General features: G+C 46.5%; 1 protein-coding gene and 1 long non-coding RNA gene across 3 annotated transcripts in view; one reads left to right on the top strand and one right to left on the bottom strand.

Annotated features, from left to right (window-relative positions):
- The window catches only part of Col23a1 (collagen type XXIII alpha 1 chain), a 361,425-nt gene that overhangs the window by 142,091 nt on the left and 206,604 nt on the right, over positions 1-12,730 (bottom strand). The window lies entirely within an intron of this gene.
- The window catches only part of LOC144366147 (uncharacterized), a 106,863-nt gene that overhangs the window by 66,097 nt on the left and 28,036 nt on the right, over positions 1-12,730 (top strand). The window contains exon 3 of one of the 2 annotated variants that reach the window (XR_013425034.1): positions 7,657-8,245. The exons of the other annotated variant lie outside the window; for it this stretch is intronic. This is a non-coding gene — a long non-coding RNA (uncharacterized LOC144366147). Of the gene's footprint in view, positions 1-7,656; positions 8,246-12,730 lie in introns of those variants that run through there. 2 annotated transcript variants of the gene reach the window in all.

The following is a 12,730-nucleotide window of genomic DNA, read 5'->3' as shown; positions in this document are numbered from 1 at the left end:
ACAGAGCAGAGTGACCTCTTAACTGAACTAAACAGGGAGTGCCAGCATAATTTACACACAAGGCAGTCCCTGATCATCACATCCAAACATCTGGATTCTAAATGGGTTCAACCAGTGTCTCCAGGTAGCACCCCTGAAACCAAGAGAGAGACCCCAGTTTCCCTCTACTGTACCATTGCTGATCCCTTGGACTGACCAACCACAGCGCGCACCTCACTCTGGCTTCCAGTGGGCCATCCTACATGCCATATCTGGGTCTTGTGTGGACTGGCCCTCCCCTTTGAGGGAATCCCCAATTCCATGGTTCCTTCTGGATCACGGGTTTATAACGCCAAAGTCGCGGGTTCGTTCCCCGTATGGGCCACCAAATGCCGCAGTCTGACTGGGCAGAAATCACCGAGCCGCCACAAAGCACTTGTATGTTCAAACAAGAAACTTTATTGCCTGGACTCCAACAGCACTCCACGCACACTCCCCAGGAACTCTCCCTAACGCCACCCACGCGGCTCCACTCTGGCACACCACACCAACCGGAACTCCCTCTCCCGGAACTTCACCAACCAACTCGAACTTTCCAGGAATCCTAGAGAACTCCAAAGTAGCGGGCGCCTGAGGTGGACAACAGGGGTCTATATACAATTGAATCAATCCAGCATCATCTTAATGGCCCACCTCTCAACCATTACTTCTGGCAAAATTCCAGGGGCCATTCCGACTGGCTGTGGCTCTCAGCACCTACCAACATGGAGACATCACTCCCTCTTTTCATCTCTGAGCCTGCCACCTTCTTTCCATCCAACGGAAACTCCACTGTCCTTTCCTCAAAAGTCCAGGCCCCACTCCAACTCCCACTGATCCTGAGAATCCAAGGATCTGAATGTTTTGAGGTATTAATTTTACAGCTATTACCAACTAGAGTTCAGTTCTTCTGAACTGAAGTAGCTTCAAATCTGGAATGAGAGTTCTAAAATCTAGTACCATGGTTAAGAAGGCTTTTTTTTTGGGCGGGGGGTGGGGGGTGGGGGCGGGAGTCTAACCAAGTCTGTGATAGGAAATCCAGTCTGATTTTTAGATTAGAAGTTGGACACTGCTTACTGTGGGCTGGAGCTGACCCCTAGACTTGTTTTGTCTGGCTGCAGTGTTTTTTGAGACATGTGAGTGAGTCGCCCCAAGTTGAAGATCAGGTGATTTCACACACAGCTCTGGATTTCTGGTTCCTCTTAAAGAAATGAGGTGACTGGGCGGCAGAGGCTAGGCCCCTGAAGAGAGGGATGGGGACTGGCCCAGGAGGCAAAGGGGGTGCTAGGAGAGGCGTTCAGGGAGAGTCCGCTTGCTCGGCTGCAGCGGCATGATTTACACACTTGGCAGGAGAGCCGTTTCTTCCAGGTTTTCTGTTTCTCATTATAACTTTTAGGCAAAAGGTTTAAGTTGCTGATTCTGGTGCTGCAGTTAGTCCTGGCCTTATTAAAGAGAAATCTACAGCCAAGAGGAAATGAGGAAGGAAGGACAAAGAATGCCACAGGGTGTGTGTGGGGGAATGGGCTGAAAATCCAGAGCAGACCACGGAGTGAAATACGGGGGCGCGGGAAGCAGGAGCTATGATTCCTGCCAAGGGGGGGGGTGGTGGAGAGGGATAGAAGTGAGGCAGAGTGGGAGATACCAGGTATAGCTGGTTCCATATTCATGGAGCCAAACAGGGTAGATCAAAATTATTAGAAAAAGCTTTCTGTAGTGAACAAGTATGGACTTTTTCCTTGTTATTATTATTTCCTAAATGATACAACATAGCTACTATTTATGTAGCATTTATAATGTTAGGCATTATACATCATCTAGAGAAGGCTTAAGGCATACAGGAGGTTTTGTGCATAAATTCTATGCAAATACCATGCCATTTCATGTAAGGGACATGAGTATCTGTGGACTTTGGTATATGGGGGTCCTGGAAATAGTCATCTAAGAATATACTCAGGGACCACTGTTCTGTGAGTATGTTGAAAAGGAGAATCAAGTTCCTTGGTAAAAACTAAAAGCTTAAAAAGATCCCAAAGATCTCTGATGCAGATTTGAGTACCAGGACTGCTGCTCCCCAGCTAGCTGTGAGTCCCCTGGTTGCCAGGGAGTTTGGCATCTCTCCTGGTCTGTTTTTTTTTCTTCTCTGCAGCTATAAAAAGGGTACAGCAGTCTGGGTGTGGTAGCGCACACCTGTAATCCCAGCTATTCGGGGGGGGGGGGCTGAAGTAGGAAAATTGCAGGTTCAAGACCAACCTGGAGGGGCTGGGGATGTGGCTCAAGAGGTAGCTTGATCGCCTGGCATGCGTGCAGCCCGGGTTCGATCCTCAGCACCACATACAAACAAAGACGTTGTGTCCGCCGAAAACTAAAAAATAAATATTAAAGTTCTCTCTCTCTATCTCTCTCGCTCTCTCTTTAAAAAAAAAAAAAAAAAAGACCAACCTGGAGAACTTAGTGAGATCCTGTCTTAAAGTAAAAAACAAAAAGGGCTGAGGTGTAGCTCAGGGACAGAGAACATACTTAGCATGTGCAAAGCCCTGGATTCAATCCCTAGTACTGACACACACACACACACACACACACACACACACACACACACACACACAGCAACAACAGTGATATGAGGTTGCTGTGGGCATGAGATGAATGCACTAGACACAGTGGTGTTTTGGGTCAATTCTCAGGAGTCAGAAGTGCACTTGCACCTTGGCTGGGTAGAATAGACTCTGGCTATTTTCATCCCAGCAGCACCCCCGCCCCTACGTCCTGGTATTCTGCCCCACAGTTTAGTCCTATGAGACAAGTCTGGGCAATACCTCTCTCCTATTATATTTCCTATTATCTTTGCTCTGAGGGTCTCCTTTCTATGGGATGATGGCTGCCAAAGTCATTGCATGGCACTGTTGTGGTAAAGCAAAGCAGAGGTAGCTTTAAACATACCAATAGGGCCCTCACTTGAGGACAGGCTCCACCGGGCTCTGGTGGAAGCAAATGCACCCTTCTCATTCTCACTCCTCCTGGGAAAGTGCTTTAGGGAGGAGGGCACCAGGAATGGCAGCACTGATAAATTCTCTTTTCCCTGTCGGGGCATATAGATGAGCTCTCAAAGGTTATATGCACATGTGAGCCCCCCTCCAGATACAAAAAGGCTTTCAACTAACCTGTCTGCTAAATTTAAATCACGTGGCCCCTTATGATGTAATTCTCAACACATACTGGTTTCTATCAGAACAGAAATATCTGATTTACAGATATTCTGCTGTAAAGGATAACACACCAGAAAGTACTTTAATGGAGAAGACAGAAGAAGGTGACTGTTTCTTACAATGATAACCTGAGACACATCTTTGCTCTTCCCAGCTTCTATACACCCTTCCTTCTGCATGCCCTTCCATCCCGCAGTATCCTTCCATTCACCCCTTGCCACTCAGCAAACCCCTACTCACCCTTCCAGGCCCCGTTCACCTGTCAATGCCTTGACACCTCATAACTGCCACAGCTCTCTCTGCACACCTCCACTGCAGCTCCCATTGTGACATACTGCAGCCGTTTTGGGGCATGTCTCCCACTCCTCTCTCTGTAAGTTTTTTGAGTACCACTAAAATCACAAACCTGGAAACCAGACTGCCTGGGTTTACATCTTAGCTCTGTTACCTGTGATCAGTTTCCTCATCTGTAAAATGGGCATGAGAACACAGGGCTATGGTAAGAATCTGGATGAGTGAATGCACACGAGGGTGCGTAACGTGCTTGGTCTTTGTCAGCCCTGGAAACCTGGCAGCTGAAGTTTCTGCAAATGCACTAGAACGGCTAGCATCAAAAAGATCAGATAATGAGTGCTTAAGAAGCAGAAAAATTAGAACCCTCCTACATTGTAGTGGGAATGTAAAATGGTATGGCCACTTTGGAAAGGTCTGGCAGTTCCTCAAACAATTAAACACAGAGATATTCTTTCACCCAGAAATTCTACTCCTAGAGCAATCAAGAGTCAAATAACAACTAACCCAAATAACCAATAACTCATAATCAAATACCAAAGAGAAATGAAAACATTCATCTATGCAAAAAAAAACTTCTACATAGATGTTCATAGCAGCATCATTTATAATGCCCCAAAGGTGGAAACAACCTAAAGGTTCATTAATCGATGAATGAACAAAGAAAATGTGTTGGAGCCATTCAATGGAATATCACTCAGCCATAGAAAGAGATGAAATACTGATACACACTACAGTGTGGATGAGCCTTGGAAATGTTACGCCAAGTGAAAGTCACCAGACACAGAAGGCCCCATATCGTATGGTTCCATTTATATGAAATGTTTAGAACGGGCAAATCTATAGAGCCAGAAAGCAGATGAGTGGTTGCCAGGCTGAGGAATGGCTGTGGGGCAGGGGGTAAGAGCTCAAGGGTGTAGGGTTTCCTTGGTAGGTGATAAAAATGTTCTGAGATTGACTGTGATAATGGTCGCCTGTATCTGTGAATATATCAAAAGCACTGAACTGTACATTTTAAATGGATGAACCGTGCAATATGTGAAGCATAACTCAATAACTCAATATGTGAAATATAACTCAATAAATCTGTAAAAAACTCAGCTCTCAGCATAGAGAAAAAGAAAAGAAAACATATAAGCTTGTATTTTCACTATGTGGGTTACACAGGATCCAGAGCAGAGAAGGTCCAAAGTTTGGGAAAAGAGTGAAGTAAATCAAATAACCAGCACTGATCACATGACCGCTGATGCTTTTGCAGAGCCTCTCATCTGCTCTTGGTGAGCTTGGTGGCACTCCTGACTCCTCTTTCTCTGACCTCCCTCAGTCAGTCTGTTGGCAAATGTTATTGGTTCCACCTTCCAAGTACATCCAGAATCTGATCATGTCCCACCATCTCATGGCTACCACCCTGATCCAAGCTGCCATCATCTCTCCACTGAATTCTCCGACCCCCTGCTGAGCACCTCCAGTTCCCACCTCCCCACCTGCAGTCTGTCTTCAGCCACGTGAACCTCTAAGAAACCAGGACGCAATTTGGCTTTTTCCTTGGAACCCAACAGTGACTCCTTATCTTGTTCAGAGTAAAAACTCCCGTCCTACAATGGCCCACAAGACCCTGGGTGGCCTCACTCTGTCCCTCTTTCCCTGGATTCTTTTCCCTTGATTCTCTCCACCTTGCCAACCTCAATAATGTCAAGCAAATTCTTGCTGTTACAGAGGTGACCCCTCAGCCTAAGCCTTGTCTCCCCCCAAAATGCACCTGACTTTTCTACTTTAAGTCTTTTTTTTGTGTGCCAAGGATTGAACCCAGGGGCACTTAACCCTGAGCCACATCCCAGCCCCTTTTTTTGTGTGGTATTTAGAGACAGTCTCACTGAATTGCTTAGTGCCTCACTAAGTTGCTGAGGCTGGCTTTGAACTTGTGATCCTCCTGCCTCTGCCTCCGGAGCCACTGGGATTACAGGTGTGTGCTACTGTGCTCAGTCTCTAAATCTTGAAGCAAAGGTCTTTTCCCCAGCCAGGACCCACAGACCTTCCTCCCCACTATTTATTTTACAAACTATATCTTTTACATCTCAGTGTTTTACCTTCATCTGCCTTTTCTTTTTTCCCTAGCACTCACCACCTTTTAAAATACTCTATGATGGACTTACTATATTCACTGCAGGTTGAGCATCCATAATCTAAAAATCCGAAATGTGAAATCTCAAGTGCTGAAAGGCCACACAAAAAGTTCTAGATTTCATAGTGTTTTGGAATTTGGACTGGGCATGCTCAGCTGTTGAAGTCTATGCAAATACTGAGTTTGGAAAAACTCCAAGATCCAAAACACTTCTAGTCCCAAACATTTTGGATAAGGGATATTCAACCTCTATCCATGTCTGTCCATCTTGCCAAATGGGAGATCCATCAGGTAGAGACTTTTGTCTGTTGTATTATTCAGGTATCCTCTCATTGTATTGGGTAGGCACTCAATAAACATTGGTTGAGGAATTCTCGTTGCTACCCATCCCCACGAGCTCAGGCCAGGATTGGAACCCAGTTCTATAGACTTATAAGCAGGGCTTGCTCTTGAACCCCTGCTGCCTACAACACAACTCCCCAAATAATAGAATTGATGCAAAGGCACTTTTTGAACTGTAAAGAATTACACATACACATGTCAAGGACAGGGAGAATGGAGACCCCAAGCCTGGGGACACAGAGATGCCCAGGCTCAGGCAAGCTTGCTCAACAGGTCTGAGTGCTGGCCAGACCTCCCACAAAAGCCCACAGCCTCGCCTCAGTCCAGATCCAAAAAGTGCTGAGCTGGAATTTATGCTAAATTTCGGCAGTTCTTATCCTGAGGCAAACCAGGCCTGACTTAGGCTGTTTAAAGGTTTTATTTATCCACTCGGGTGTGTGTTTATATATCTCACTGCAGAAATGTTAGCCTGTCTGGTTTCCAAGGGCTGCCGCTGAACAATTCTGAATTCTGACATATCAATCTTGAAGGGTTTGGATAAAAGACTGTGAACCTACACTAGAGAAGTTTGATTAAATTATTGTATAACCATGGGACAGCTTTGAAAAACAGACAGAGAGAGATCTCTAAGACATAGTGTACAGCTAAAAAAAGATATACATTCAACCATGCACTAAGCATTTGCAAAGTATGAAATGAGTCAGCTACTTCTCTAGGTCCCGGGATGTGAAAAACAAACAAATGTAAAAGGGCTAAATGAAACTGCACTGTGCACCTGATAAGGAAAAAAAATTCTGAGATGCATAAATTTAATTACAAAGTATTAATTACAAAGGGCCAGGAGAGGGAAGGGAAGAGAGATGGTTGAGAGGCAATAAGCGGTAGGCAGAAAAGAAGAAAAAGATCATTTTAATTTTATGTATGTTAAAGTGTTAATTTGAATGCTATCTTGAGCATCTCTCATCTAATTCAAGTGTTTATTTCTATAGATGATGAAACTGAAGGTCGGGAGTGTGGCCCCTCCTGAGAGAGGCTACCCATCCCCACGAGCTCAGGCCAGGATTGGAACCCTGTTCTATAGACTTATAAGCAGGGCTTGCTCTTGAACCCCTGTTGCCTACAACACAACTCCCCAAATAATAGAATTAATGCAAAGGCACTTTTTGAACTGTAAAGAATTACACATACACATCACTTTTTGGTGGACATAAAATTTTACATTTTGGGTTTCTTTTGGCCAAAGCCCTTTTTACCATCGAGGGGCTACTCTAACTTGTGATCTGTAAAAGGCATGAAGAGGAGTCTCTCCAGAGCAGGACCCGGATGGTTGATAGGTCAAACACCGCCCAGAGTTGGAGCAGGATGAAGACTAAAATCCACTGGTGGGACAGTGACCCTGGGGTCATAGATGACCTTAGGAAGGGAGCCCAGTGTGTGACCAGCATATGGAATGTGGTATATGGGATGTGGACAGTAAAGTATAGTTGTGCACAACTTAATAGCCTTGGATTTCCAGTGTGTGTCTTATTCTTGGTGGGTTTTTAAAAAACTTTCTGTTTATGTTGTATTTACTTTCCTTTCCCTCCCTCCCTCCCTCCCTCCCTCTTTCCCTCCCTCCCTCTCTTCCTCCTTTCCTTCCTCCCTTCCTTCCTTCCTTCCTTCCTTCCTTCCTGACTGAAGTGCAAAGACTGTTGCCACCATGTGACGTCTGATATAAGGTCCAAATTTGAATCTTGCAAAGGTAATTGCTTTTATTCCCTATTTGTTAGTTTGCATTCGATACTCATTTCTGCATCAAAAATGTTTTTCAGGGGCTGGGGTTGTGGCTCAGTGGTAGAGTGCTTGCTAGCTGGCATGCGTGAGACACTGGGTTCAATACTAAGCACCACATTAAAAAAAAATAAATAAAATAAAGGTATTGTGTCTATCTACAACTAAAATAAACACATAAATAAAATTTTTTTCAGCATTCTGAAAATCAGAACAAGAAAATGAGAAGTGACATTTGAGTTGGGCCTTAAAAGAAACCCTGGGGTCAGTGGGGAGGGGGAAGTGCAGCCCTGGTCAAGGGGTCAGCCTGGACAGTGGCCCCGAGCATCAGGTCTGTGGCAAGCTTAGGATCCAGCCACAGTGCGGAGGAGACAAGGGGATAGGCACTGAGGCTGAGGATGCAGAAGTGGAGACTCCACCTGTCCCTGAAGTCCTGCTAAGCAGGGTCACAGTGGAAAACACCTAGGTCAGGGACACCCTCCAAGACACTGGGCACAGACAGCAGGTGAGGCAGAGGCTGGAGCAGCAGTCAGGAAAGAGCTGAGGCTGAAGCAGGTGAAGGAGTCCAAGACATAATCACCTCCAAATATGCCCCTACACTGAAGTGCTGATGACTCTGAATCGAAAGGAACAGTGAGGGAAACAGAGATGCATAAGAAGGACTTTCCTGAATTTCTTCTGGTTAAAAGAGGTCAGGGAAATGCAAATTGAAACCATAAAGAGATACCATTTCACCCATGTAGAATGTGATGTGTGTGTGTGTGTGTGTGTGTGTGTATAATATAAATATAAATGCTGGCAAGGATGTGGAGAAAAAGGAATTTTTACTATTGTAGGAATGTAAATGAGCAAGACCATTTTTTATAATAGAATGGAGGCTCCTCAAAAACTAAAACCAGAACTTCCTGATGATCCAGTTATCTGGGTATATATCCATAAGAAATGAAATCAGCTTAACACCTGTGAATAGCTTCTTGTAGTGCAGTTCGTAGTAGCAAGATACGAATGGCATCAGCCCAGGTGCCCATGGACAGTTGAGTGGGGAAGGAAGATGTCAGTTGTAAAGAAGTGTGATGTCCTTCCTCAACTGATGGAACCAGAGGACGTTATGGTAACCAAAGACACAGAGAGACAAGTACCCCATGTTCTTTCTCATATGTGGACGCTAAAAAGAGTGGACTTGAAGGCAGACTCGAGGTCATGAGAGCTTGGGAAGGGTGTGACATGGGGAGGCAGGTGGATAAAGGGAGATTGGATTTGATCAGGAAGGGCTGTGTGCAAGTGTGAAATATCCCACAGGACCCCACTGATACGTATAATTAATACATGATGATGAAAATAAGCAGTCCTCCAGAAACAAATGCATTGTCATGAAAATCTTTCCTGGAATTTCAATCAGGGGTGAACAACATGCCTCAGAGAAGAGACTACTTTTTTAAAATTTTATTTGCAGTGTGGGGGATCAAACCCAGGGCTTCCTGTGCTAAGTACAAATACCACGATTACCACGGAGCTATACCTCCAGCCTGAGGCTGGAGCATTATATCTGCCCAGATATAATGTTCCTCTGTCAATAATCATTCATTCTTCCTAAGGTTGCCCACAAATTCCCCTCTCCTCTCTTCTTTAGAGAGGACAGATACGTGCTTAGATTTGGGGTATTCACTTTTCTGTCATGGGATACCCCCAGGAATGATGGTATGCTGTATGTCATTGTCAACTATGGAACCAGCAGATGAGGGAGAGGAAGCTCCATGCACAGGACAGGGGACAGGAAAAGGCGAGTCCACATAAACCAGGGGACTGTGAGCCCAACCCAGCTGGGCAGGCCCTTTGGCTAGGTCCACTGGCAGCTGCAGCCAATGCCATGAAATGGGGTGCTTTCACATCGAAAGCCTGGTTTCTCCCTTGGAAAATCAAGAGGCTCTGGTCTCCCTGGGCCATGACCTCGGGGCCCTGAAGCAGGGATGGGTTTTGCCTGCTTCCTGCCTGTCACTCATCAGCTAGACCTGACTGAGTTGGCGACAATGCTTCCAAGAGATCACTAGGAAGTGGCTTATGTGGAGGGAAGGACAGTGGAGCAGCAGCCAGCTCTCCCTGGACTCAGGAAATGGGAATGCTGAGCCCATGAAGGCTGCCAGCTCACTCCATTGCCTCCCTCCTCCCAGGAAGCCTGAGGACTCACAGCAGGCTGCCCCCAGACACATGCAGTAGAAGTCCTCCTACTGAGAATAGGACCTACAGGGGCAAAAGAAGGGGTCCCTCACATTGTCCGATAAATACAATGTGATGACATAAAAATAAAAATGGTGGTGGAGTGGTCCAAATGGGGGGTCAAAACTCCTTTTCTGAACCTTAGAGATTGACTGCAAGGAGTTCAACTGCCATACAGACATCATGGTGGGAATGGAATCCAACAGAGGGAACAATTTTCCAGAATCTGAAAACAACTTGCAAGGTTTGAGAAATAATGGACACTGCAGTAGGCTTGCAAAATTTGCAAATTTACAGCTACGCTGATTTGCGTCAGTTTCTAACCACTGGATTTGCCTTAATCCTGCACACCTCTTCCAGAGATTCCTAAACTGCATATATCTGCTTCTCTCTGTTAAAAAGTTCAAATGCACTTTCCCTAATAGAACCTGCATTTCGTGATTTGCAAACCTAGTCTGCACCCAGATGAAGGGTCTTTGCTTTTAACCTTAACTTCATTTATGAGATCTTGGCTTATAGTAGCTATGGGTACAGTGTAACTGCTGAGAAGTGCTGCTTGGACCAGAGATTGGAAACAGGTGTGTTCCTACCAGCAGGACTATCCGCCTAGGGCACTGTCACCACCAGAGGTCCTGGCCTGCCCCTGGCCCTCAGGTACTCCTTTCCTGCTCTGGTTTTGTGTGAGCTTCTATAAAGATGCCACTTATCAACAGCTTTTAGTAACGACAAAATGATACTTGGTCTCCAAATTAATGGTGCTCGGACATGGCAGTTTGTTAACTTTACAGTGGTGCAAAAAGCTATACAAATAAAAACAGACTTTGAATTTTGCCCTTTTCCTGGGCTGGCAGTATGCAGTATGTTGATCTGTGGTGATGCTGAGCAGCAGCAGTGAGCTGCAGCTCCCAGAGAGCTGTGTAAGCCCTCGGGAAACAAACCGCACTCCTCGTTGTGCCGTGTTGCTAAGCTACGATAGTCAGCTAAGATGGTCAGTGGGCTTATAGGCTTACGGGAACGTGACCCCATCGTAAGCTGAGGGGCATCTGTATTAGAGCAACAAGCTCTGGTGCTGCTGTAATTATGTCTCTGAGCCCCTCCCTGAGCGAAGGGTGCTCTGCCCTGGGTTTCTTGGGTCAAACTGGCACACCCCTTCCCACAGGGAATCCCAAAGGTGGTGCTGTCTTGATACTGGGTCTTTCCACAAAATGGTCTACCCAGCACAGAGATGTCTGTTTCAGTGTTTTGGTTCACAGCACTACATTTTCTAGTAGGAGATGGGTCAGGGTACTGGGGTTTGAGGGTGGGGGTTCTGGCATGGTCCTTGTGGGGCTTGTGTTTCTCAACGAAGAGGCCGAAGCTCAAAGAGGTTGGATTATCTGCCCAAATTCACACAGCTGGTAGGCAGGTAGAGGCAGAGCCTCAGTTCCAGCTGTTGGGGGCCAGAAGGTACCTGACTCCTGACCAGAGGCACCCTAATTCCTGGAGGGTTGAGGGCGGGAATGGAAAGCTCAAAACATGGTCAACTTCCAGGTTGTTTTTATTTGGTTTCTGAATCAGTTTCATTTGAGTCTCACATGCAGGCCTAGTGATCTGCTGTAAGAATAGGAAGGAAAAGAATAGAGTTGAGAAGTCACCTACTCCCCTCCAATGTTGGGGTGGAGCTAGATGTTAGGACTTGCCCAATCAGGGTGCAGGGAATGGAGGAGGAGGTGACCTTGAGGAGGTGGGGACCTGGGGGTGGTGGTGGAGGAAACTCTAGAGGTGCAGCGGGGCCCCGTGGGCATCCAGCCGAGCTCCAGAGCTCCAGGGTGCAAGGTGCGGTGAGGGAGAGTGACCAGAACCCTTAGCTGGGTTCCCCCAGGTATTATTATATTCCTAAGCTCCCTACAGCTCCCAGGAAGTGGGAAATGGGGATCCCGAGAGGGGTGAGGAAAGGAAAAGAGAACGTGAGGACTGGGGTGACATCCAAGGTAGAGAAGCCCAGCACAGTCACAGGGTCTGCAAGGGCCCAAACCAAACTCACCCCCCCCCCCCACTGTCTCCCAGGCCAGCGGGCACCAGGAGCGAGAGAGTCAGGAAGAGAGTGTCGGGTGGGTAGGAGTCCTCTCCAGTGCAGACCTGGGGAGGTGAGGGTCTGCCTGACAGCTGCCTTGGCACCAGAAAACCTGATAGGAGCTGGGGCCTCTGGTGTGTGCTTCTGTGCTCAGAGCTGTCTGCCTTGGTGCAGAGGTTCTCAGATTTGAGATGTGTCAGAATTTGCTGGCAGATTCTTTTTTTTTTTTTTTAAGAGAGAGAGAGAGAGAGAGAGAGAGAGAGAGAGAGAGAGAGAGAGAGAGAGAGAAAGAGAGAGAATTTTTTTAATATTTATTTTTCAGTTTTCAGTGGACACAACATCTTTGTTGGTATGTGGTGCTGAGGATCGAACCCAGCGCCCTGCGCATGCCAGGCAAGCGCGCTACCACTTGAGCCACATCCCCAGCCCAAGCTGGTAGATTCTTTGACACACAGATTTGGGGCAGAGCCCCAACTTCCTACACCCCCTCCTTGTTGGACTGGAATTTGCATTTCTAATGTTTGAAAATTTTTCTGGTTCTGCTGCTGCTGCTGATGGCCTGGGGACCATACTTTGAGAACCCACTCCTGTGGGAACCAGCCCTTCCCACCAACTGGTCCTGTTCTCTCTGCAGTGCCACCTGATTGGAATTCTATTAAGTTGGCTCTGCCTTCTCTGTAGGCAGGAAACCCAGGAAAAGTTGCTCAAGGAGTCAGG

This window comes from Ictidomys tridecemlineatus, chromosome 1 (genome assembly GCF_052094955.1).
Source record: "Ictidomys tridecemlineatus isolate mIctTri1 chromosome 1, mIctTri1.hap1, whole genome shotgun sequence".
In the NCBI taxonomy this organism is placed as follows: domain Eukaryota; kingdom Metazoa; phylum Chordata; class Mammalia; order Rodentia; family Sciuridae; genus Ictidomys; species Ictidomys tridecemlineatus.
Note: the sequence above shows the minus strand (reverse complement) of the source record. Positions and strands in the feature narration are given on the sequence as shown.